Raw genomic sequence first — 27,594 nt, forward strand, 5'->3', positions numbered from 1 at the left:
CTCTTCTTTATTATGTGTTTTGATATAAGACATCAGCTAGTAAAATTTTAATCTAGAGTTATGAAAATTCTAGTTTTAGATTAAATCACAGTATAGTTTTGGGTTCATTTTTGTGTTATATGTTGCTGACTCCCTAGAATCTAGTCATAAATACAATAGGTTTTCAGAAATATTTCCTTTCATTCTACACCCTCCTCTTGGTCCTACTTATACTTTTCCACATCACCTCAGTTTCTGAACCCCATTGGACTATTACTGATATTTTAAATGAAGCCTATCAGTGTAGCTGTTGGATAGAGCTGTTGGTTCTGAAGCGAAAATTTAGAGATACAAAAGAGATAGGAAGCTTTGCCACAATTAGCATTTCTAGTAAGGGGGCAAGAAAGATGTAGCCAGAGGTGTTGTCTTTTCTGAAAAATAGTAAAATAGTTTCCTGGAATCTAGAATAAAGAGAGTCTTTGCAATAGTTAGGACTATATCTAGAGGAAGCAAGGAGATTTGGCATAGGAGATGTGATATAGGGTACTTTGGGCATTAGATTAATTTTAATGTATTAGGTTTATGCATACATAAACATGCATACATATATTAGCTTTAATATATAGATAATGTGCAATCACACACATTTTAAAATGTATTTGAAGCTAAAGAAACTTGTTCAAGGATCTTATACAGGCTCTGGATGTAATAAGTTAATAAAACTAGCCATATTTTGTTTTTTGTTTTTTTTAAGATTTATTTATTTACTTATACAAGCACTGGGTACAGTCAGACGCGCGGGAGGGTGAGAGAATTCACCAGAGCCAGAGCAGGGAGCAGAGGAGGCAGAAGGACCGAAGTACACTGCTGAGGGGAGCAGTGGGCGGCAGGAGAGGTCTGCGCGCCATGCAGGACCCTACTCCGGTGGCCGGGGAGCAGCCGGGGACCGAACCGGCGCTGCAGAGGCCGCAGGCAGCTTCGCAACCCAGCGCTCAACAGCTGTGCCACTGGGGAGGCCCAAAACTAGCCATATTTTGTAGCTTACAAATAATCTAATTTTTATCATAGAAAATTGTTTTTATGCATGACGATTATCATGCAATGACCTAGGACACTACACATATAGGGATACATCAAGCTAATGAAGAAACAAATTAGACACCTTCTAATAAATGAATGCTCTTACATGTAACTTATTTTCCTCCTTTTACCATGTAGCTAGTAGTATCTGCCAGTAATAGGGTGAGAACTCTCCTAAATTTGACAAGAATACATGTATATAGTTTCCAACCTACAGTGTGTAGTTTTATTGCAGCCAAAATATATATTTCACCCAAAAAATAGATCTTCCATGACCCAGAATCTCCCTCGTATCTCTCTCCTAGGTAAAGGGGAAAAAAACCACAACACGACAGGTGTTAGAGTGCTGGAGTTTGGAGCCCCAGATTCTTTCTCTGGAGATGTTCTGCTCACATAGCTGTTTGTTTAGTAAGACTCTAGTCCAGAGGCTCATATTTTTCTAGAGGTTAGTTTTTCAGTTTCAGATGAGGTAAAGAAGCCAGGCCTGAGATCTATGAAATTGAAGGGGTTTGGGGTGTGGCTGGGGGTTAGAACCACTTCTCAGTGACATTGGGATGGTTAAACTGGTCCCCAACAAACATGAGGTGGGAAGAGAGGAACTAGGAAAGTTCCAGTGCTGGCCACTCTGATGGCCTCGAAGGCCCCTGCTCTGTGGACCTGTTGTGGCCGCACACCTGCTTGGCCGTGGGTGCTGCGTGCCCAGCCAGGAAGGGTCCCTGCCTCTGCCTCCAGGTGACATCAGCACACGCTCCGCCAGGCAAGACAAGATCTGCTGCCACTGCCTGCCAGGAATGCCACTGCAAGGAGGAAGGCAGTGAGGACCATGGTGACTTAGTTGCCCCAAGACTCTGACATGAATAACATTTTAACAGCATCATTAAATGCCTGAGATGTTCAGGTCATGATGTTAAAGATAGAAAGACATTATTTAAATACGGTCTTGTGGCCTCCTCCAGCAGCAATAAAGTCAGGATATTTTCGGTTACTCCTATCCAGATTACCCTTTTCCCAACCACAACATGACTCTTCAGAGCAGAGGGAAAATATAGGAAATAAAATGACCCGAAACAGTGGCTTCAAATTAGACTATTTTATGACTCTTTTGGAAGCCACGGGGGAGCGTGATAAAGTACTTCAGGACTGGCTCAGAGGCATCCTTCAAAAGATTTCAGGGGTTACACTCTGTCCTATGGCATAGTATCTTCAAAATCCAACTCTGCCCTCTCCAGACATTTATTCCCTCCTGCAGTGTGTAGGAAGAAGCAAGGTTTATCAAATAAATCTTTCCAGGATTTGGTTTTCATGTTTATGGGCTATCTTCAACAGAATTGCCCCTCCCTCAATTGCATTTAAGCATTTTCATGACTGAAATAAAGCTCAGACTTTGCTCTAGTGATCCTATCTAACTTGGAAAAATCAATTTCCTATGGGAAAGAAGAGGAATTACAGTTACAGAAAATACCCAAGGGCCTAGAGAAGATCATGAAGTCAATTAAACGAAGACAGAAAGAAAAGTCAGTGTCCTTTGATGACTCAATATTGAGTACACTTGTCAGATACCTGCTTTGGATTAAAAAAAAAAAATAGATGACTTTTTTGTATTTTTATACCACTCAGCTTAGAGTACTGTAAATGCTTACATCTGTGTGATTCACTCACCTGTATGACTCACAGGTCCCTAAAAATGGGAACTAACGTTTGAGCCTTTTCTTAGCCTTCATCAATTATGTTAGAACACTGAATATATCTTGGAATTTCCAGAGTCCTTAGCACTTTGCTCCATCTTTACCAATACTCCCAATCCTTGGTTTAGATAACTGGCAATGATGATCATCAATTATCATTTATAAAATATATTTTCTATAAAATATATTTTCACAGGATGCCTATGTGTTCTGGATTATTAAGGATAATGTGAGTGTGTGTGTGTGTTCTTTGCTAAAAAGGTTCTTTGCTAAAGTAAATTTGGGGAACAATTTACTAAACATACTTAATGCATTTGTTTGGCACAGTATATGCAAGCCATTAATAAACTAATAACATTTCTAAATCACTTAACTGCCTCTGTAACCCAGTTCCACTCACCACTGTGGACACCATGTAAATGTAACCTGGAAAATGCTGTCTCAGAGACTGGCTAACAGCTTGCTCAGTTTTATGTGTAGTCAATCTGACACCCCAGAACTCCCCTTATCCCATTAACTGTTAATTGTCTGTTATTCTGTCCCAGGAAGCAATTGCAGAACAAGGCTGAAGTTATCTCTCCCCTGATAGTGTCACCTTCAATTCCCCAATGCAGGATTAGACTGTCCTGCTTTTCCAGTCGCAAGCTAGTCTCTAATTTCCAGAACATCTTGGATAAGTTTCTCACTCTTTTCTTTCTCTATTTCCACCTAATTATTTCTTAAATTCTCATGTTTTTCTTAAAGGCCTTCAAAAATAGCAATAAGACATTTGACTCTTTCAAATTTACCCTGAAAATTAGTTTCAAGCGTTTGTGTGTGGTCCAGCATTCTACCCATTATTAGTTACCACTGAAGAGAAAAGTTGTATTTTTCTAAATCATGTGATGTTACCTCTCTCATGGCTTTTGTTAGACTCTCTCCATGACACGGAATTTTTACAGAAGAGCAGTGAGAGTGGAAAAAGAAAACTCACTAATAGGAATGAAAGTTAATTCAGGATGAATTTCCTAATTACCTTCTCACCTAAAAGGGAAATAATATTGAAAGTTGGCCTTTCATCAGGTTAATTGGCAAAATGACTGAATTAAGCACAGCAAGGCTATTGTTAACATTACAATTTGTTTGGAATTAGGCTGTGGGAAAGAGGAGTTTCTACAGGAAGTTAAGCCAAGTTAAACAGAGAAAGGAAAAAATACTGTTATTCCCTTTACTCCAAGTCTGGGTTAAAGGGTTGATTATGTGGGAATATGCCAAAGGGTCAGATATTCAAAACCATGGAATCTGGCTTCTTGACAAATACCTAAATATAACTTAAGGTTTCAAGTACTTTTTTTTCCTATTTTATTCCATTAATTTGGAAATTTTGATATAGATTGTTATCAAACCCAAAAAAGTGGTTTGGGTTTTTATAATAGCAAACTAAACAAGAAGCTAATATATTTCTGCATAGAGGTTTTTATGGTTTTACAGACATCATATTTTTCAGACACGATGTAATACGTTCACTGTTCATAACACATGTACCCCAATGCATTTTAATACATGCACAATATCATCATTTCATTGAATCGTTAGAGAAGAATCTTAATGAACTAGATCATGTCACATAAAATTATGTAGCATTTTTTTACTTGAAATACGAAACTACATTAAGTTGCCATTCTTGTGTATTAGGAGATTGACTTAAAATGGCATCACTTAATCATGTAAAGTATTGAAACCAAACTGTGGGAAGAATTTCTTCATCCTAAGTCAAGTGTTAGTTTGATGATATGTATCTATATTGTTATCAGTGAAAGTTTGCACTGCAAAATAGTTTTTCTGTGGTCAGTTCTGTGCTGGCTTGCCTTGTTTTTAGCAGGACTGTGGTCCAATATATACCATCTTTGTTTTGTAACACCAATCTAAACATTGTAGCTTTGTTGGTATAGTAGAACCCTCATATGTGCTGATTATTTTATTTTAAAAAAATTGGTTTCTTTCCAAGAATCATAGTGCCATTATTTTTAGTTAAGCTTTATGTTCTCTTGGTTGTAATTTTTAGGCTCGAAAGAAATCTCCTAAACTCTCTTAAAACACAAAACATTTTTTCTCTTCCTAACCCAACTCCTCATGGCTGCCTTGATTTTAAATGTATTGAATTAATTGTTCCTTTGACCAAGAGTTAATAACTTTTCCCTATAGTCCATTCACCTTACTTTAGAAAGTTCAGAATGTTTCTGAACATATCCAATGTTTTCTTTCCCTTCTAAGCAAGGATTGCTGCTATTTGTCCTCTGACAGTAAGCAAACAGAAACACCAGTGAATGTCTTTTTAAGATCAGATTCAAAGTCAACAATTTAATGAGACTGAACAGACCATACATATTTTCTAACTAAAAATTCCTTCTTCAATATTTTTTATTTAGTCTCCATACATCATAGCTCTTGAAAGGTATGAAGGGATCTGCTCTTTTATAACATGTTTTAACTTCACTGAAATGATGCCATCAGGATTGGCATATTGCATCTGCTATAAAGATGTTTATTAAATGACATTAGTAATAGCTAGGAGAAATAGAAGAAAATTAAAAGTTTAGTTAGCTGGACAGAATTCATGAGTAGTGAATTCTATAGTTAAATGACTAGACTTGATTTTCCTGTTATCAAATAGACTCAGTTTTTTATGTTATCAGAGAATTTGAAACTATTTCCATTTTTACAATAGACATTTGCCTCTTCTAGAGGTTACAAACTCACAAAAGAATTTGATAATTTTTTTCCAAGTTGATTTTGTATAATTCATTTATATATACTTCATATATGTTGCAGATAAAAGATAATTGACTTCTAATAATGCCAATTTTAAAATAGAAAATAATCTTGGTCATTATAGGGATGTAAACCCCAAAAGACAAAATGTATTTTGGATGACAGCAAAAGAAAATAAAATGAGTTACATAGTTTGAATTTTTACTTCCTTCTTGTGAAAAATATATTTCATTTAGAAGTAAATGTAAAAACTTCTCTTTGCCACCTGAGTTAGCATCATTTCCTCATTAAATCCTTACCATGAGAAAGTTAATAAACACTTAGCATTAATCAAAAACCTTTAGAGTAACACAAAGTAGGTGTTATCAGGGGGCAAGTGATAATGCTGAAGTGGAAATTCCTAAACAGAAAATGTTAGAACCAGCATTTCTCTTTGTCATTAGCTGTTGAATTGAACGCAATTCTTTACCAAATTGGGGATTAACTTTCTATGACCACTTTTTTTTTTAATTCTATGTCACTGCTTTAATTCTTTTTTTTTAAGATTTATTTTTATTTATTTAAACAAGCACTGGGCACAGTCAGATGCGCGGGAGGGTGAGAGAATTCACCAGTCAGAGCGGGGAGCAGAGCAGGCAGAAGGACCGAAGTACACTGCTGAGTGGAGTAGCGGGTGGCAGGAGAGGTCTGCGCGCCATGTGGGACCCTCCTCCGGTGGCCGGGGAGCAGCCGGAGATCGAGCCGGCGCTGCAGAGGCTGCGGGCAGCTTCGCAACCCAGTGCTCAACCGCTGCGCCACCAGGGAGGCCCTCTATGACCACTTTTTAAAACATCGACTAGGTATACAATCGAACCCATCATGTCAGTTCTGTTCTACAAAGCCCACAAAAGGCAGGTGTTCTCCCACTTACTAAGTGTCCTCCCACTTAGTCTCCATTCCTAAGAATAACTTGATGCATCCTAAAATAATACCGCTACTCTCGCCACAGTGGCCATCTGGATTTCTTAACTTTAATATGCCAGGATGCTTCAGGAGCCAAGGCACTAAAACCTTCCAGTTGCCCAAGTCAGAAACATGGGGGCTGTCTCCTCAACAGGATTGGGCTGGTTTCTCCAAGGTTTAAGTGACTAGTGCTCTGTGCTTCCAAGCTGAGGGGGAGACATATGATGTTTCAACACAACAAATGCCAGAAATTTTGCTTGCAAGAGAATGAAAATTTCATCTGTAAATCCCATATGGACCATTGGCAAGAGATTATCTTTTACAGTGGAAGATGTATTTCTAGATGCTTGGGAAGACTAAAGAAAAACAATATAAAAATGAAGGAAATCTGTGACTCCAAGAAAATTCACTTTCTGCAACTAGCTAGTGCAAGTTGGAGAGGAAAGGGGTAGTGATAATCCCCTGTACGGCCAGAGCAGCCCTGTCCATGATGACACCTGCTAGTGATCTGGGTCTGTGGAACATCTGAAATGTGGTTTATGTGATTGAGGGACTGACCTTTTCATTAAATTGATTGAGTTTGAAATATCCATAGAGGTAAAGGGCTAGTATATTGGATTACATAGCTTTGGAAACTGAGAAATTTCCTTTGACATGATAGGGGGTGAAAACTTGGTAACTGCTAGAGGAAGGCCAGGAAACAAATGATAAGGGGAGAAATGACACATGGACAGAGAAGTGCAAAGGCCAAGGCATCTGATGAAAGCCAGAGGGATGAAGAAAGATGGTCACCACACTGAACCCTTCCACACAATTAGTTAGCAAATTATAGAAGTCGAGAGAGAAAATTATTGTCTATTTTGTTATTCTTATAATACTTAAGATTTATTTTATTTATATATACATACAAGAGCTGGGGTACAAGCCAGAGGTATGGAGGGTAAGAGGTTTCACCAGAGACTGAGTGGGGAGCAGAACAGGCAGATCCACTGAAATACACTGCTGAGGGGAGCAGCGGGTGAGACAGGAGAGATCTGCTGTGTCCTGTAGGTCAGCTCCCTGCCTGGGGATCAAACCCTGTTTCAGTGGCTGGCAATAGCTTGATAGCACTGAGACTTTAACTCCTGTACCATCAGGGAGGCTCAGTACTTAAATATTATTATTGTCATAAGCAATGGTTGAACAATATCCATCCCACCTTGTCAATATATCAAAAAATACATGGTATCAAAAATATTATAGTTGTGTCTAATAGAAAAACTATCAGCTATACATAAAACTAGAAAAAAAATTTACATGACAAAAGGGATTTCTAGCACATATATTTCAAAGAGGACACTGATTCCGCTTTCATCAAGCAGCTCTTAGTAAATTATTCAAAAACACAGCTCTATTGACAATGTGCTGACACTGATTTGCTTTTGCCACAAATAGAAACACTGATTAAGGAAAACAATCTGACAAGTTGAGTGAACAAGCACATTGCTTGATAGAAAATCAGAAAAGACGCTTCAATGGGTCTCCCCTATTTTCTGTATATTGTGATTCCTATTTCTGGAACTTAGGAGACTCCAACAGAGTTGAGAAATCACATTTGATTACCAACTCTAATTTGTGGCTTTCAAGGTTAGACTGCAAAGGGGAAAATGTTGGCTGGGTGGCTACGTGGTGGGAAGTGATCACCGAAGTGGGGGATTCCTTTGTATAAATATATCACAGAATGTAAGGAGACTTGCTATCAGGAATTAAACACTCTGTTTACTTTTCTCCTCTGTAAGCCTTTGCCAAGTTCATAATTACATGCTCAATATAAATTTCATACAATAATTTAGTGTATCTGGCAATGCTTCCAAACTTGACCTATTTATGGAAATGCGCAGGACTCTGTGGTTCATGTTCTAAGAATACAAAGTTGGGAGACATCAGCCCCATGTAGGCTTGTCAGGAGGCCATGGACACTGACTTGAAGTGCAGGGGGTCAGGGTGGTCAGCTAGTTAAAAGATCTGGGAAGAACAAGGTTTTCTGAGTCCAATTCCCTTGAAGGCATAATAATTCTGTTTCTCCCTTCCAAAAGGATTTTATAGTAAGTTGTACTTTATAGTATGTATTTTAAGTATTTTATAGTATGTTCTCATTGATGATAGAAGGTTTTTTAAGTATTGCAACTAATGATTGTAAGGGGAAAGTGATAAGTAGAAAATAACTACTTTGCCATTTCTAATGAAATGAATGACACAGGCAATAACAAGAAACTGCCACACTAAGGCCCAAGGAGAAAATCCATCTTGAGAAAGCAGGTCTAACCTGAGTGGACACTGATGGCCCCACCTTCGGTTATGGGTACCGTAAGCATTTCTTCCTCTCTTCTGAATTCTCTCTATCGCATGTCCTTCTCCCTGCCCCGCTGTCTCTTTCCCCCCTTCTTCTTTCCCTCCTCTAGTAAACTGCTATTGGACCCTGTTGGAATTGACATTGAGGATGTAAAAACCTAACATCCATTCTTTGTTTTATCTTGAACAGACATTATTAAGTAGAAGGAAGCATCAGGGCCAGACCCAACAAAATGTCAGTACCACTCTCATGGTGTTCAAGCTGCAGGATTTCATGCCTATTACTTAAACATTTTGAGCTTGGGTTTTTCACTTCTCAGCTATTAGGTGGATGGATGAGATAGAATTATAAAGGATCTAATATAAGAGTCCATAACAAGAACTTGAGAGAGTAAGTTCATGACCTTTCCAGCCACTCTGCCGTGCACAACCTTGAATGAGAACAGGGGGGCTTCAACATGTGTTCCCTTCTCCAGTCTGGTCCCTTCTGCTCTGCTTCGACCTGGGATCTGGACATCTCTGTCATCCCTCTGCTTTGGCCATTCTTTTTAATCACCCAGAGCCCCTTAAATCATCTCTCTGTTCATTCTAAGCATAAACACTAATTGATGACAGCCAAAGAGCAATTGAAAAGATCAACTATTCTAATTTAGCCTAATTAGCCAGACAAATATTGAATGATAGGATGTAAATTCATAATTTCTGAGTTTCATTTTCTTATTTGCATGAAACACTAAAATAATAGCTCTGATTATGATATATAGTATACATCTGTAAGTGTAATGCATTTGTGTAATACATTTCCTTCCATGACCTAATCAATTCACCAAAAATAATATTTGATAGATCACTAAAAAAAAAAAAAACAGAAACATTCTTACCTCTCTTGATCCCAACCCCTTCATTCTTCCATCTTTCCACACTGATACTGCAAGATCTCTGTAACCCTTGAAATCTTCAATGTCTTTGAGCGCTCACAATAGAAGAGTTGGGTATTCTATATATCTCGTACGTCTTTGCTACCTACTAGCACCCCCATCCCAACCATAAGTCACCCTTTATCTAAGGCATACCAGGAATGATATATTCCAACAATGAGGTTACTTTCATTTGAGTTTGATGAGCTATTTATTATAGTGATTTATGGTGGGTATTATTACAGAATAGTTTTGTAGAAATAAGAATTACATGCCTATCTATTCCCATAACCAAGAAAAGAACTGATGTTTTACATTCATGAAAACAGTGAAATCTTATCATCTGTGTGCCAGACTGAAAGCAAGAGCATACCCTGAATTTGTCTTCCTTGTTCTTTTGCATATTTCAAAGCAAGTATACCTTATCTTAAGGAAAATATATGCAGCTTGCTCATATTTAGTAGACTGATTAGAGGAAGGAAAGCCAAAGGTACAGATGCTTGAATCATGTGACCCCAAATTTGGGAACTCATTTTGCATTACACAGACTGTACTCTGCTCAGCTACCACAGATGCTATTGTCCATGACTACTTCCTTAATGGGAGCAAAACAGGCTTCACAGACTATGCTCTTCTTTTTTAGTATTATACTAGAAAATACACTCTTAAAAATAAGCAGGGGCAAAGTTCAATAGGCACTAATCACCTACTTACTTCCATATCACATATTAACATGGAATTATTAAAAGGATCAGAGTGGAAAATGATCTTATGTAAGTGCTAAAATGTAGGAATGAGTCAGGTTATCAAAGAACAAAAGAAAATCCAAACAGGAAAAGTACTGAATTGCTATTAGTGATTCCTGCACTTGTCTAAATTGTTAGTAACCAGGCAAAATAGCAACAAGCTGGTTGAAATTTATGGCCACGAGTGCACGCTATTCCCAGGCCACCACTTGAGAACCTAGAAGAAGACAAATTTCTCATAAAAGAGAACTTTCCCCCCAACCTCTGGCTTTACATGTCCACTATTTTGAGCATCGGTCTCACTTAGATGGCCCATCACAGGAGGTATTTCTTGTCTTTCTCTGAAATTGTTGGGAAATCCTATTAGCAACTACTTCCTTTTCTCTTCATCTCTTGGGCAAATCTGATTACAATACTCTGTTAGAGTTTACTTCTTTGGTAGAGAAATTGGCTTTTCCTTGAAGGAGCTTGGCCCAAGTTATCAGAAAAGTAATGAACGGTTTTATAAGAAATGGCATGAATCATTGGATGATGAAGCAAGATACACAATTCCCATCATTGCTGCAAATTAATTTATACAAGTTACCAGAGTTTTAGAACAACTGTGTCTGGTGCCAATCAACATGTTGAGTGTGAATGCTTCAGAACAGGCTGAAAACAAGTGAGATCAACCATATACACAGTTTTCTATTAAAAGCAATCTGTTGAACAGGACACTCTATCTGATATACATGAATCCAACATGTATTTTTTTTCTTATTGTGGGAAAAAATCACATAACACAAAACTCACAAAACTCCTCCCAACAGTTTCTACAATGTGTGTTTTTAATGTTGCTCAGACAGCCCAGCAAGATTATGAAATGACTTTTGACTTTACTGAATCAGCAGAAACAAATACATTCACTATAGTTTTAGAACCACATTATTTGCTGAAGCTTAATCTTAAACTCCTTAACAAAGTACTGTAATCAGATTTACCAAGGAATGAAAATAGCAGGAGTAGAAAACAAGTGTAGAAAACAGGTAGAAAACAAGAAAACATAGGAAAGTGTTTTTCCTACCTAAGTGCCCATTGGCCACCGATTAGACAAAGAAATATGGTCTAGATATACAGTACAACACTCCTCAGCTATAAAATGATGAAATCTCACATTTGAAACAACATGGAGGAAACTAGAGGGTTTCCATCTGAAATAAGTCAGATGAATAAAGACAAACACCATATAATTTCACTCACAGGTGGTACATAGAAAAAGCAAATAAATGGATGAACTAAATAAAACAAATTTTTAGACTACAAGACCAATTAATGGTTCCCAGAAGGTAAGGGATGGGTGGGAATGGTTTTCTAAGAAATGGCATGAATCACTGGATGATGACGCAAGACACATGACTCCCATCATTGCAGCAAATTAATTTATACAAGTCACTAGAGTAACTTGGGAGGGTTAAATCAAACAATAGGAGTCCACTGTATGGTGAAGGATGAAATTAGACTTTGAGTGGTGAACTTAATATAGGATATACAGATTATTGATTTGTATGCTGCACACCTGAGACATAGAATGTTCTAATGCAAAGTAACTTCAGTAAGAGAAAAAATATGCTTTCTCTTACCCAAAAAAAAAAAAAAAAAAAAAAGAATGGCCTTTTCCCCATAGTATTCCTCATAGAATTCCATAGTATTCCTCAATAGAAATACCTTCAAGCCACCTTCAGTGAACCATCAAGCTTTCTTGAATGCTTCTGTCCTTGTCCAATTAGACATTGGACTCCATTTTGGGGACTATGTTGAACATGCCCTCTACCCTCTTGAGACCCATTCTCTACTCTCCACTTTCCTCTGTGTCCTAGGAGGTAGAACTGAAAAGAATAAGTCATCAGTCTCTCATGTTTCCTAGTTTCTGGAGGAATTCAACAAGTAACGACTCTGGGAAGAGCTCCAGAGTCATGAAGTCCTGGCATTTACTTCCTTGGTTCCCTCTAGTGGGGGGGCTCTCTAGAGTGGGTTGACTCTGTAAACCAAAGGACACAGCTCCCATTGAGAGACCACCCTTCCTATAGAGTAGGAAGTACAGTCCACCCTTCCCCAGTAATGGCTCCCTCTGTTTGCCCCTTCAAGAGTCACACTAATAATGACTCTTACTGTGACCAGCTCTGGAATGGACATCTTCCCTAGTGCTTTTCCTCATCCCTGATCACAGCTTTTAAAATTGTCTTTATTAAATGTTTCCCCAGCTTGCATGTGCTAGCTAATTCCTGCTGAGCCCAGCTAATACAATTGCAGAGTGAGGATAGAAGCATTTGATTAGATACATGACCAAGAAGAGAGCAATAGGGGGCCTCCCTGATGGCACAGGGGTTAAAGTCTCAGTGCTATCAAGGTATCGCCAACCACTGCAGCATGAGTTCGATTCCTGGCCAGGGAGCTGACCCACATGGTGCAGCAGACCTTTCCTGTCTCACCCGCTGTACCCCTCAGCAGTGTATTTCAGTCAGCGTGTCTGTTCTGCTCCCCACTCTGTCTCTGGTGAATCCTCTCACACACATACCTCCCCCTGCCCCCTGCCCCGCACCTCTGGCCTGTACTCCAGTTCTCGTATTCATAAATAAATCTTTAAAAAATAATAATAATAATAAAATAAATCTTAGTTTAAATGCCTTATCATTTATATTTTTCAATATAGTAATAAAGAATCACCAGATAAAAGTAAAACTATGAATAAATATGGGGGGGAAATAGGATCCTGGGAAAAAGAGCTAAGTTTTAATTAGTGATGAAGTTACAGATTGCTTATGGCTTTCTTACTAAACATGATTTTGCTGAAACTTCTAGCAAAAAGAAAGCCCTAACAAAATGCCTTTTGATAATTCTATATAGAATTAAGTTAGTTCTGTCCCAGAGTACATTTATTGAGAGGGTACACCAAAGTAAGAGAAGTGTAGATTTTCTATAAAAACACATGAATACCATGTTGATTAAGGAAGTTACACAAAGTAAAGATTCCTAAATGCCACCATCAAACAAGCCTACAGGCAGGTCTCGAGTATGTACTGGTGATATGAAAACTAACAATGATCAGGTAATTTGGATCTGCTTAAAATCAGTTTTTTCTGTATTTTACAGTGTTCTTTTTCTGGAATTTCTAGGCTTAGTTCTTCCAATCTGTTAGTTTTGCAATTCTTTCATCTGAAGAGCTTCATCTGATCAGAGAAATGTTAATAACTAACCAGTGCATTTGATCAACTCTCTAATGAACAGAAGAGTTTTCTTGCTAACAACTTCCCAGATAGAAGCAAAGGAGTAAGTGGATATTTGCATATCATTGACTTCATGTTTCATTAAGCATGAATTCAGAAAGCATTGTCTCATATGAATATGTAATATTTTTAGATGAAATGAATATGAATATGCAATATTGAGAAGGCTGAAATGCACTCAAGAAGATGGAAATGCCTTACCAATCTAACCAGCTGTACTCTTTCACTGCTCAAAATGTGGTTTTCATTACAAATGAATTGGCCTTCAAGGGAGAATTTTCTCACGACTATGAACTCTGATTACTTAATATTACCAGGAAGCACAAATTAAATAAAATGATATACATAAATGAGGAATGTGGATCCTGGAACCTGCTACTGAATACATTTCACAAAGATAGTGTTTTGTATGGTTTAAAAATGTGGGCCTGTGATGACTGAGGCTGAGAGGTGGTAAATCATCAGACAAACTTTTGGTCACACTCAGATCTGCTATGACAAGATAAGGAGAGCATTTGATTTTTTTTTTGCAGTAAAGTCTATTCCCATGAAAAGGTGGGGAGTTCTTTCCCGGTAGTTTCTGAGAAATGGAGAGTCCTATTTCTGGGGAAAAGCTAGTGTGAACTTCTTCAACCCAAAGAGTAGAAAATAAATATGTTGTGATATTTCAGTTCAGTGACACTGCTCATCATTCTCAACCTTTACCCTCTATCATATTTTCTTCCAGTTTAAGATCTTATACCATAAAAACCCCTTTAATGATATAAAGTAGTGATGTCAATCATCACTTAGAATTCTGCAGAGGGCCTCATTCCTTTCAAAGCCAAAGAAGAGGCCTTACAATGTCTTTCTACACCCTCCTCCTGCTTTTACTCCAGGATCTAACTCTTCATTCACGTCCTCCACTGTCCTCTCTCACTGATCACCCTGTCCAGCCACATTAGTCCCTGTCTCTTCCCAGTTCAGGTAGTAACAGGCCTTTGCTCTAGCCTTTCCTGAACTAGGATGCTCTTTCCAGATAGCTACCTGGCCATCACCTTGATCTTCTGCTAAAATTTACCCACAAAGACAGCTATCTTGTTCTCTCCAGGTAATATAATAAAATACCACTCATGTTCTATTCCATTTTATCATCTTTACCTTGTCCCAAGTTTATGTTTCCAAAGTATCACCTACTAAAGTTATATGCAATTTGTTTATTATGCTTATTTTTATTATCCTTCTCTTCACCTCCCTTCCCCACTGGGATATAAGTAGCATGAATCAGAAATTTTTTATTTTGTTTTTAATTACATGAATGATTTATTTTTTGATTGAAAAATCACCTTTAGAAAACTAAGATTTTTTTCTATTTAATCAATTCTTTTCCTTAAAAGTATTGAAATGTGTTGGTTTATATCATTATGTAAGTCTCAAGTGTATATATAGTATCATAATTCCACATCTGCATATGCTATGTTATGATCCCCACCAAAAGACTAATTGTCACTGATTCTTTTATCATGAGGGGGTGTTACAGCACTTAGAGCAGTGGCTGACCTGCAGTAAGTAACAGATAAATATCTGTCTAATTTCACAAGCTGCACATCAAAACAAGAACATATGAATTAAGGAAGAGATTACCTTATTCAACTTATTCAGAATTCATTTTAAGAATCAAAAACAAGAATAGCTCACATGAACACTACCAAGAAAGAGTTGCACCTAAGAATTAACTGCAAGTCTTTAAAGGCACTAGTCACTCTTTCTTTACAATATCTTTTCATTGAGGTAATGTTGCATTACAACATTATGTAAGATTTAGATGTGCATCATTATAAATCAACATCTGTACAGACCACATTAGATTTAGCACAAAAAGTCCACCATACAACTGCCTCCTTTTACCCAACTTTGTGCTCAGCAAACTATGGTGTGGGCCAGATGTGGCCAGCCACCCTTTTTTTTTACAATCAGAGTTTATTGGAACACAGCCGCACCCATTTGATTACACAGTGTGTGAGACTGCTTTTTCTCTGTAATAGGAGAGATGAGAAGTTGTGACAGAAACCATCTGGCAAAAGGAGCCTAAAATTATCTGGCCCCTTAGTTTGCTGACCCTTGATTTAGATCAAAGTTACTGACATTTTGCAAACAAATTCATTTCCAAATTCCAGCAGTTATCCAAATAAATATTTTCACTTCTATGTTAAGGCAGTAGAGGGGATCTAAACGAGAGAGACTGCTTAAAGTGTCGTTGCTTTTACACTCAGCTCTCTCCGTCTGACATATCTTAAGTGTTTGAATTCTCCAGTGATTTATGGACTTAAATGGAAATTTTAATATGCCAGAATTCTTAACTGTGTGACCTCTCGAGGTCCCATGGTAACTATTTTATTACTCCAAGTTCTCTATATTCCATAATGCTATTTTTTATTTTATTTACTTATTATAATGTACTGGATTATTCAGTACATATGTCCTCAGTCCCCTCTTTCTATTTAAAAAAGAGTTCCCTGACGTTCTCTGAAAAGTATTGTCAGACACTATTATACTATATTTATACTTCAATAATTTTCTTCAAGGAAGATGTAATTTTCCTTAACATTTAATCCTAATGTAAAATTAGTGTACCTTATTTAGCAACATCATTGTTAACCTAATAGCTGCATTATAATTAATGATAGAGAAAGGCAGATTAAGATGACAGATTTATCATTATGCTTAGCAAAACATATGATATTAGTACTTTTAAGGGACTGCATTTAGGTGCTATTTTAAACCACTCTTAATTGAATTCAAAAATCTTATCTTACCAGAAAGTATAGTCAACCTGAGGCAAAACTGAATAATTCATGTAAAAATATCTTTTCTCAGTTCTCTAAATTTTTAGACGAATTTTTACATGCGTGGTATATGGTGTGTGATCGAATAGATAGGTAGATAGATGATTAGACAGATATATAGTTAGAACAGAGTGTTCTGCCTGTATAATAGCCTATAGGAAGTATGCAATAAATACAATTGTTCATTTGCTGTTAATTCTTTCTCTTCTTACCATTAGACATCAGAAATTATGGAAGAACTTTGGAAAATTTTTTATTAACAGAATGTATGGAAATAGCCAAATCGGGCAATCACGATCTTACAATTTTCATGTAAGATTTAAATAATCCAACTACATTTTTCAAAGAAACATCCAACTAGACAATTGCCTGCTTCATTTGGAACTCTATGAATTTAGATTAAATATATATATATGTATATATATATATATGTTCTGGGCAATTAAATATGAAAATCAAAGCCCCATTTCCCATTCTATTTAACAATCAAGTTTCCATGTTTAGCCAATAATTTCCATTCTTGGCTATTTTTTTTCTTTAACCGATCATATATTTATCAAGTGCCAACTATGTGCCAAATGCTGTTGAAGAAGCTGGGGCTATATCCAGGAAAACAAGTCCCTAACCTCTTGGAGCTTACCTTATAGGGAGAGAAAATAGTGAAAAATCAGCTAGACAAGCAAAGATAGTGTATACCAATAATTATTAAAAATGATGCAGAGAAAAATAAAACACAGTAAGGGACAAGGTCATACAAAGACAAGGGAAGGGGCGGTGGGATGCTTCTTCCTGGAGTTACTCTGGGAAACTCAGTATCAAGGTGATATCTGAGCGGAGAAGTGTCTTAGGTGAGAAAGCAATGAGGCAAATGTGTAAGGAAAGACCATGCCAAGAAGAGGAAACATCAACAGGGAAGTCCAACATAGGGGCCTGACTGACAAGTTCAAGGAACAAGGAACATCAAGGAGAGCAGTGTGGCGAAAGAGCAAGGAACAGGGAGAGTAGCACTTAAGGAAGCAGCGATGATTAAGTAGTTGAACGTGATTTCTTCCATATAAAATGCCTAGGTACCTTGATCAGTTCTGGTCACTGTAACAAAATACAGCAGACTGGATGGTTTAACTAACAAGCATTTCTCACAGTTCTGGAGCCTGGGAGTCCAAATCAGTGCACAAGGCTGATTCTGATGAGAATCTTTGTCCTGCTTTACAGCCACCATGTTCTTATTTCCTCATAATGAAGAGAGGAGAGAGGTAGCCAGCTCTGTGTCTCTTCTGTTAAGGGAATTAATCTCACTCATGAGGGAGCCAACTTTATGATTTAAGCACTCCACAAAAGACCCCATCTCTTAGCATCAATAATTGTTGTTAGAATTTCAACACATGAGGGCCTCCCTGGTGGTGCAGGGGTTAAAGACAGAGTGCTATCAGGCTATCCCCAGGCACTGCAGCATGAGCTCAATCCCAGGTCAGCCAGGGAACTGACCCACAAGGCACAGCAGACCTCTCCTGTCTCCTCCTGCTGCTCCCCGCAGCAGTATATTCCCGTAGATCTGCCTGTTCTGCTCTCTCTGGCAAATCCTCTCACTCCTCACCACCTCTGGCTGACACCCCAGTTCTTGTATGCATAAATAAATAAATCTTTTTTAAAAAAAGAATTTCAACACATGAATTTGGAGGGACACAAACATTTAGTCCTAAACACTAGGCATTCCTGGGTTTTACTGAACCTGTGGGTGCTCATGGGAAATCTCTCCATGATATTGTGGAAGAATTTAAAATATGACCTACCTGCCAGGCTGGAAAGATGAAGATTCGCACTTCAGTGATGCAGTTGACAGATTCTAATCCATTCACCATTGCCCAGGCTGTTCACTACTAGAATCCTACTACACAACCCTGACTGGTGTCTTAAAGGTTTTAACTATATAATTAAGTTTCCAAAATATTACCCTTGGTTATGAAAGGGAGTGCACTTAAAAAGTATTACAGATTAACATCAAGTAAACCAGGACCATACCAGGAAAACTTACATGACTTGTCCTTCCACACTAAATCCAGGCCCTCAGCATCTTTCCCACCAGATCTGGGCATTGGATTCTGCGGAGCTAGGACTCAGCCGCATGTTTGCTTTATGAGATGCACCTACACTCCTTCCTCCAGGTCTCGCTAATTAAACTACCAATACCAGATGTGGCAAGAGAGCCGGGCACAGACTAGGACACCAAAAGCCTGACAGACGGCGATTCTACCTCAGACTTAGGGAACTTCACGTACCTTCTTCAAAGTGGTGGGATTCCCTCCCCTGTACTTGTGCAATGTCCTCCAGAGGTCAGACTTTTTGAAACAAAAATTAGAAAAAAAAACCATCTAGGGTCTCCCTGGTGGCGCAGCGGTTGAGCGCTGGGCTGCGAAGCTGCCAGCAGCCTCTGCAGTGCCGGTTCGATCCCCAGCCCCTGGCAAGGGTCCCACAAGGCATGCAGACGTCTCCTGCTGTGCCCGCTGCTCCCCTCAGCAGTGTATTTCATCAGTCGTCCTGTTCTGCTCCCTGCTCTGGCTCTGGTGAATTCTTTCACCCTCCCGCACTTCCGACTGTACCCAGTGCTTGTATAAAAAAATTAATTAATTTTTAAAAATCTAGGTATTTTTTACTTTTTGTCTCATATCACCTTTACGCTCTATTGTGGGAAGAGGCAAATCACTCTTTTTTTCGCCTCATTATTTCAAAACCATTTGAGAGGTAGGCGGAAATTATCAGCACAGAGAGTGAAAGGTCAGCTTCGTGACTGACACAGTTGACTGGAGAATGTGGTTTTAGATGCAAGGCCAAGTGGTCTTATAAATACTTTACCTCTTGAGAATTAGACAAACTTACTCACTGAAACAGCTGGACAACTTCAGGTCTCCTCAGCAGGGGCAGAGCCCACTCAGAAAGGTCACAGCTCGAGAGAGTAGAGGATGTGACACTGTTTCCAAAAGACAGAGCCTAGAAGGGACTCCAATCTCACACACAGAATGACTTTGGCATGGTGAGTTCTGAAATAGAAGAAGAAGTCAAATACATTTCTATCACACGAGTCCCTAAATATGGGGCATATGGCAAGAGAAAAGGAACTTTCCAATAGGAACTCACCCTCTGATTTGTCTACAGCAGCAAGAACCAAGTAAAATTGGTGTCTCAGGGAACAATTCTGTTCACACCATAGGTTTTATGTGTAGGAGGATTTTACAAAAGAATCTAATTCTCTTTTCTAATTGTAGTTCTTAGATTTTTAATAAATATAGACCATGTATATGTGCATAGCAGATGTCATGATTTTCATTTTATTTCCTCACACAGAAACCTTCAAATGACTCCCTTTTATAAGTTAAAGTGGAATATCTTACCCCAGAGTCAATGGACTTTACAATCCTGTCCTAACAAATCTTTCCACAGAATGTTCTGCACTTACCTAATGGAATCACATCCGATTCCAATCAAGGGAGCCTAGTAAAATTAGTTATGATATAGTCATTTCATTTCTGATTGTTTGGCTTTATGTAAAAATATGAAATATGTATTCATAGTAATAAATAGAAGATCTGAAACACACAAAAATGATACTGTACTTATCACTTGGTAAGTGGGGTGATAAATGTTTTTCTTTTCTTTTATTCAGTGATTATGATCTTTTGCTTTGGAAAAAATTAAAATTGGCCATGATTTTAAATTTAAAATATGAGTATTAACATATGTTGTTGTCAGGAGAATTTCAAAACAATCTACACACTCAGTACATTAGTTATGGTTGTGAACTCAATTAGAACTGGTGGTAGGATGTGAGGTGGGGCTCTAGGTCAAAAGAAAAAAGCTTTGAAAATATTCTCTACCTGCAACTACTGGGGAAAAAAATCCATCCTTCTCTAGAAGCTAATGGACTCTTTATACTGTAATCTGTAACAGCACAATTTTATTTGCCTTCTCCAAATGATACGCATTCTAATTTGTCATGAGAAAATCCTCTGTGTTTTAGAGGTCACAGCATTAATGATAGAGTCCTGGTTCACAGGCAGTTCTTCTTCCCTTTTACAAACAATGATAAACTCTCATATTTTGCTTATTATAAATAAGTTTGACAATAACAATGAAAAAATAAATATTTTAACGACGCGAATGAAGACATGAAAATGAAGCGACCAGATACATATTTATGGAAGGAGTCTGTAGACTTTATAACAATGTAGTTATGATTTTCACAGTACCTTTTGTCCTGGCTTTTGGGGAATATTTTAAACAATAATTAATTATGCTTTGGGAGTGGATTTAATGAAGGGCTCATTGTTCCACCTTTCTTTTGTGACCGGACCATTCCTTAATCCATGTCCTATGATCTGTACGCATGTTTATGGGGCACTTGCTGTACATGCCCCATGCTGTGCTGAGACTTAACCATGAATGGTCTCTGCTCTTAGAAATTGAGGATTCCTTTTTGTGTTCATGTGCTTTGCATTTCAAGCTGACATCCTTGCTTCTTAGCACATTTAATGTGAATTGCCTTGGAAAGAAAAAGAATAGTAGAGAATTTCCCCTGATTTGCATAGTACTGTCACTGGAAGATCTCAGATCAGGCCTTTATAAATCTGAGATGCCTGAGCACCACCCTAAAAAGGGATTTGGGGACCCTTCACCCAGCTAACACCACTATGCCTCACATTTCCCTCCCATGCTCTGCCCAATTTGAGTCCCTAAAGGAAACCCCATCCCTACCTCATGCTTTAATGCCTTTGATCCATTCCACTTTCTTTCCCAGCCTAAGATTTCTTCTTTGCTGACCTCTTGGAGTCTCATCTTGCAACTGCCCCATTTTCAAGAGGATTCCTTCAACCTACGTTAGGTCTCCTCTTGTTATTATTATTTTTTAATCAATCACCTTTGTCCCTTTCTGCTTCTATCCTAGCAATAATCACAGCCTGTAAACATCTTGTCTATTTCCTATTTACAACACACCCATTTGACTCTAAGCTATATGACTGCTGTGATCATGTTTACCTTTACTATTGAAGTCTTAACTAATTTTTGAATGAAAAATGAACCAACTAACTGGCTAACTGCCATCGCCTTCCTTTGGCAGAGGGCTTTCCAGAACACCTCTCTGGATTGTTGGCAAAACTTTGGTTGCTCTCTCCTAGGGAACATGCCAGCTGACCTCTGTGTGATGAGCAGCTATCTCCATTTAAAGAATGTCTTAAGAGCTGCCCTCCTAAGCAGTGAACAGTGAATGGGGCAATTCCATTTAGAAGACTTAGATATGTGACTAATATACAACATTCAGCTTTAAAGCAAACTTAGAGAGGTTAATTATGTTTTCCAAGGTCATATTTGAATTTGAATTTGTCTGACATTAAATTTGTGTCTGTGTCCATACCAAGCAAGCCCTGGCTGATAAAATGAGACTGAATGTCTTATCTGCTGACTTCAATCCCATACGACACTGTGTTCTGCACCTCTGCGAGAGAAAAAAAATGGGAGGAGAATGGTTGCTGGGCAACCAAGGCACCAGGATGTCCTGGTTGCAGCATAATCAGTAGGAATCTGGCAAACCTCCCAGAATTAAGGAAACAGGAATAATCATTTATCTGTGCTCTAATATCCTATCAGGGTTGCCTTGAATTCCAGTCTTGTCTGCTAAAATTGTAAACATCATTTCCAACTCACATCATCCAAAGTGTAATTATCTTCTCCAGCATAATTTGAAACTCTATTGGCTAATGATTTAATTCAATTGATGAATTCATCTAAATTATAGTATCAGCCCTAGACATTTCTATATGAACCATGATTTTTAAAAAGGACGTTTTCTTGATATTAAATTATGTCTCACCTGCATGAAGTCACGTATCTAGATAATTAAATTTTCTAAATATAGCCAGTAATTCTGATTAGTTTTAGGAGTGGACTTAAGATTAGCCAGTCTTAGTGTCGTCAGTACTAGCCAGCCATCAGAACATGCAAAGAGGGTTCCAGAATGTTTTCATAACATTAAGGCACTCACAGAAAATATAAAAGGCTTGAAATTGAAGTGTTAGGAAAGTTGAAGGCTGGCGAAGCTCTCTGGGGAGAGCTGTGCTATGTAATCCCCGCCTCCACAACACACAAACCCAGTCAAGAATGAATGAAGAGTCTGAAAGGTATCTGCTAGTGAGAAGGTTCAACTGATCCCCAAGGAACTTGATATAGGTTCCCTGCGTTTGAAAGACAGAGTGAACTGACGGCTTATACCCCAGGAATCTCAATGGTCACAAGCTGCCTGTAATGCCTTCTTACAGCAGAGTTGGGGTTATGTTTTGCTGGAAACCAGCGCTGGCACTGATAACAACTTTACTATTGTGTTTTCAGTGCAACTAGGAGCCCGGCTTAGCAGGATGGGAGGAGTTGTCTGACGCTGGGTGTCCAAGGATCACCTGGAGAGTCAGAACGACCTCTTGAAAAGATACCCAAGATGCTAAAATCTGTCCATCTGGGAGCTGTGTAAGAAGTTGTAAGTGACCAGCTCTTAGTCGTGGGAGGTAGGGACAACATCTCGAAGAGTTCCAAGAGAGAAAATACCAGTCCCAGGATGAGTCAAGAGACAAAGCAACAGTAGCCCCTTCCCACTGCAGGCTTCCTGCCGGGGCCAGGCTGTGAGAGGAAACCATCGACTAAATCCACTCAGCTGGCCATTGCTGCACCAACTAGCGGTTTTCATGGCTTAAATGGAGCCTGTTCTGGAGAATAAAGTGACTGAAGTTCTTTTCATGAAGACAGTGTCCAGAGAAAGTATGAAGCTGGTCTCCAGCATGAGAGAGAAGAACCAGACCCAGATGACATTCTCAAACAACAAGGGAGAAATAGCAAGAAGGTTTCCTTTGTTCCTTGTGATTGTTGCTTCTTATTGTCACTGGTTTCCTATATTTTCCCGAGGGAAGAGCTCCACAGTTCGCTTTATCAGCATTGTGAACATCATTTCAAACACTTGAAAGATTATTTGTATTCAATATCATTTGTGTTTACATTGTACTGAGTTTCCTAGCCCGCGGAAAATGAAAAATGGATGAGGGTGTGATAAAGCCACACAAGAATGACCAAAGTTACACACAGCAAACACCCTTCAGACTTTGGAAGAGTCGTTTCACCCAGACATAGCCAAGTCTCGTTAATGTGAGCGAGCCAAGCGCAACTAACATGGTGTTTTCCTTGTGCCAGTCGCTCTGGCAAACATGGACCCCATGTGTGTGTTCCAAGGAAGGAATTGCTCCCTGGGGTGCTGAGGAGGGAGCCCCAATGTGGCAAGTGGAGAAACTTACAGGACTACGGTTGAGGTGACCTGGCCTTCAGACCCAAGGGAGTTACTTAACATTGTTATTTTCTACATTTGTCCTGACTAAGAAGGCTGGGGAGTCCCATCGTCAATTCTTTGAGTCAGATATAAAATCTCATTTTATAAAGTAGGAAATGGAAACTTACAGAGATGCTCATTAAATATGCACCAAAGAACTAGTATTCAATCTAATTTAAACTCTTCACTACAAAGCATTTTCTGTCAAATTAACAGCAAATTAGGAGGCTAGATCTTTTTGCTCTGACTTACAAAGCATAAATTTGCAAATAAAATTTCAAGAGCACAAGATAACTCCTCAATAGAGCTTCTGAGCAATTTAACATTATTCGTCATATAGATGATATGCTGATGAATTATAAAGAACTAATACTATATGTGAAGCATTGTTCCAAGCATTGGATATGTGTTGATTTCATCATCATATAAAAATCACTAAGCTATATCACTTCATCCACATTTTCAGAGGAGAAAACTGATGCAAGGAGATTATATCTAATAGAATGCTTTACAGCAAATAAGGAGACAGTCAGGACTCAGACTCAGCTGCCCTGGCTTTGGAACCAGTGTACTTTATAATAACTGGACATTCTTTTTTCTTTATTTACTGGATAAATATTGAATTAATATACATATAAAAAAAAGGAAGAGTATTAAGGAACAGCAGCATATGCATTGTTATAAGCATATTTGGTCACAAATTAGAATGTGTTCTATTAATTTATGTAAGAAAAAGCTCTCTGAAGTGGGATGGAGAAAGGCAAACACCAAATGACAGGTGAAGCAGGATTTACACACTAATGAAATAGCATTTTGTGTGCAGGGCAATAGTGTCATACTCAGGTGTGAAGATAAATGACTTTGCCTGGGGTAAAGGAAATTAGCCTTTCTTTTCCTGATACTATTGGGATGATGTTACACCCTGATAATTACAATATTTTAACACATGTGAAGTGAATGAGATAACTAACACGGGTGAAAATAAGCCAATGATCCTTTCTTGATAGATTTGAGAATGAGCTTCTTGGTTCTCAAAGGAGGCACAAGACATTGACTTTATAAAAAAAATCAAAAAGTGTCAAATACAAAGATACTGCAAAAGAGTATATTCACCAAAGTCTGGGGTTTTATATTCCATCCCCTTGCCTTGGTCAAGCAGTTTTGTTATGGTCCCAGAGAATACAGTTTGCCATTCATCACTCAATCAACATTTATTTATTTGCTTGTGTTTATGTATGTTTGTAAGTATGTACTGTGTACTTTAAATAAGCATTTAGAATAGCCCATCATTTATCAGCATGCCAAACAAAACCTTCAGGGATTCAGAAAGTTTTGTTGCAGAATTCCCTTTTTGACAAATGGGACCTGAAGAGGATAAAACATCTCACATTCAGCACTCAAGCAATTATGTAACAATACCCGTGTGACATGCAGAGAAGCAGAGAGGAGGTTGCTCCAGAGAGTTAAAAGAAAAGAAAGTGACAATAAAATCAAAGCCTCTCTCCATCTCCTGAGTCACAATGGGTCACACGGCAGAAATGACAGGATTTTGACAGATGAAAGAACTGGCAGTAATTTTCTCTGACAGCAATATGAAATTCTTCTTTAGGATAGGCTGGCGAAGATTGCGAGGAAGAATAAGTCACAAATTTGGAAATCCCAAGGTCAAAAGCCAGCAGATCTCAATTAAAGAAATCATAAATGCCACTTCAACTTTGGTTGGTGGGAATGAGCTGAACTGACAGCGCCCACAATGGGGTATCCTGCCAAGGTCAGGGCTAGCAGAACGCAGCTCCTGGTAATACAGGCTTCCTGTGGAGACTTGCCTTCCTAATACTCCCGGCCCCAGTGTGGCAACACTTTCATTTATTTCTCATGTCATTGCTTTATGTTCAGTTTGCTTGAAAGAATATACTTTGCACCAACAAAACTATATAAGATTTTCAATGTAAAAACCTTTTGTTTCCCCTCAGACTACTTTCCCATGAAACTGAAGTATTTGTCTCCTCTCATATCCTATATAAATCTGCCAGAAATCCTGGATGAGTCTTCCTACAGAAAACATCCAAAATCCAACCACTCTGATCACCCCCATGTTGAATGAGTTAAATGCCCCTTGGGGCCACCAGCATCTCTCACCTGGATAAGCGCCTCTTAACCAGCCTCTGACTTACCTTTGGTCTTCCTGATGCCTTCTCAACAGGCAGGCAAGATGGTCCTGTGATCATTTCCACACATAACATGCATTAAAAGAAAAAAAAAAGCAATTTATATCACACCACTACTGTAATCAAACATTGCATTTCCTTCTAGAAAAACACTGATGTACTTTCAGTGACATTTAACCTGACTCTTCACCATAGTCCCTCCCCTTGCCCACTCTGCTCCATAGGCACAACTGCACCCCCTGCCTTGGACTTCACACAGGCTGTTCCCTCTTTTTCCTGCAGGAAAAAGGACAGTGCTAAGCATTCCACGGTGCTCTTGCGCTGAAAGTGACATCAGTTTGCAGGATGGCTCCCCAACAGGAGCATTAGTCACTCTTTTTTTTAATCCCAAAGGAAACCAAAGGTTAGTGTAGGTTCCCCATATAAGAGACAAGAAAATGGGCTCACGAAATATCAGGGGTCTTGCCCAAGCTCACTCAGTTAATTTAAGATGCTTGTGAGGTGACATCTTTCCTGATGACACCAGTGTCCAGGTGACACTGTCTTCTGTGCTCAGGGAACCCTAAGGAAGCTTCTCCAGTCTATAACTGCTGATGCCTGCCTTTCCCACCGGGAAAAGTTCATATCTTTGAGTCCTCTTTGTTTCAACCTTGTCTAAAAGCAGTTCAGATTCACAGATTTAAACACACCTAAAACCACCTTGTAGGTAGTGGGCTGAGAGCTTCTGTCCTTTTGATGCTGTATGATTGTTTTCTTTGAATTTAGTAAATTCATGCTGGAAAGAAAAATTTTGAGTCCTAAGATTATGGCAAATCTAGTCAGATGATCATGCCAAATCAGAGAGTTCGTTTGTTTGTTTATAAGAACGTCATTCATTTTTTCAGACACTTAATACAATTTGAAATCTAGCCTTATAAATTACCAACAGAATCTAACCACAGACTTTTTTTTAGTGTTTGTGGAATTATTTCTCAAAATATATAAAACTTCTAAGAAAATTACATAAATATGCACCAAAACACTTTATCTTTACAACCATAAAAATTGAGTAAAGTAAGCATGTAAAATGTATGCATTTTTCCCCATTGGTTTTAACGAAAAAAATGATCCTTAAGAAAACATTGGATAGTAAACAAAACACATGATCAATGTTCATAGAATCTGGAACGATGTTAATGTGACTATCATTGGATGAAACTGTTGTTACAAGCAAACAGCTGCTAAGTTTCCACAAACCAAACACACTGATGTCCAGATAACAAAACAGAACTGAGCTGAGCCTTTCTGGTGTTCTACCCACTTCCAGTCACTTCAGTGCTGGCCCTCCCTCTACTGCAAAGGTCATCATAACTCATGGTGAAATCCTTGATGCTTCACTTCTATTTTCACATCAGCTTTTTTAGGTCTACAGCCAAATAAAAGTTGCACATATTGACAAGTGTACAATCTGATTTTTCAGGTGTATATGGTGATGATTTCATACATGTATACATTGTGAAATGATTACCATAATTAAATTAATAAACACATCCACCATCTCACACAGTCATCTT

The 27,594-nt window shown here is 38.4% G+C and overlaps 1 long non-coding RNA gene across 1 annotated transcript in view; it reads right to left on the reverse strand.

Moving 5' to 3' along the window:
- Positions 1-26,107, reverse strand: part of LOC119234848 (uncharacterized) — a 42,027-nt gene extending 15,920 nt beyond the window's left edge. Inside the window, exons 1-2 of the long non-coding RNA XR_005122685.1 lie at positions 26,048-26,107; positions 19,394-19,554 (exon numbers count right to left, since the gene is read on the reverse strand). This is a non-coding gene — a long non-coding RNA (uncharacterized LOC119234848). The remainder of the gene's footprint in view (positions 1-19,393; positions 19,555-26,047) is intronic.
- Between the last annotated feature and the right edge of the window lie 1,487 nt (positions 26,108-27,594).

The sequence above is a fragment of the Talpa occidentalis genome, unplaced genomic scaffold, assembly GCF_014898055.3.
Source record: "Talpa occidentalis isolate TD23 unplaced genomic scaffold, MPIMG_talOcc4v2.1 talOcc4.8, whole genome shotgun sequence".
Taxonomy (NCBI): Eukaryota; Metazoa; Chordata; class Mammalia; order Eulipotyphla; family Talpidae; genus Talpa; species Talpa occidentalis.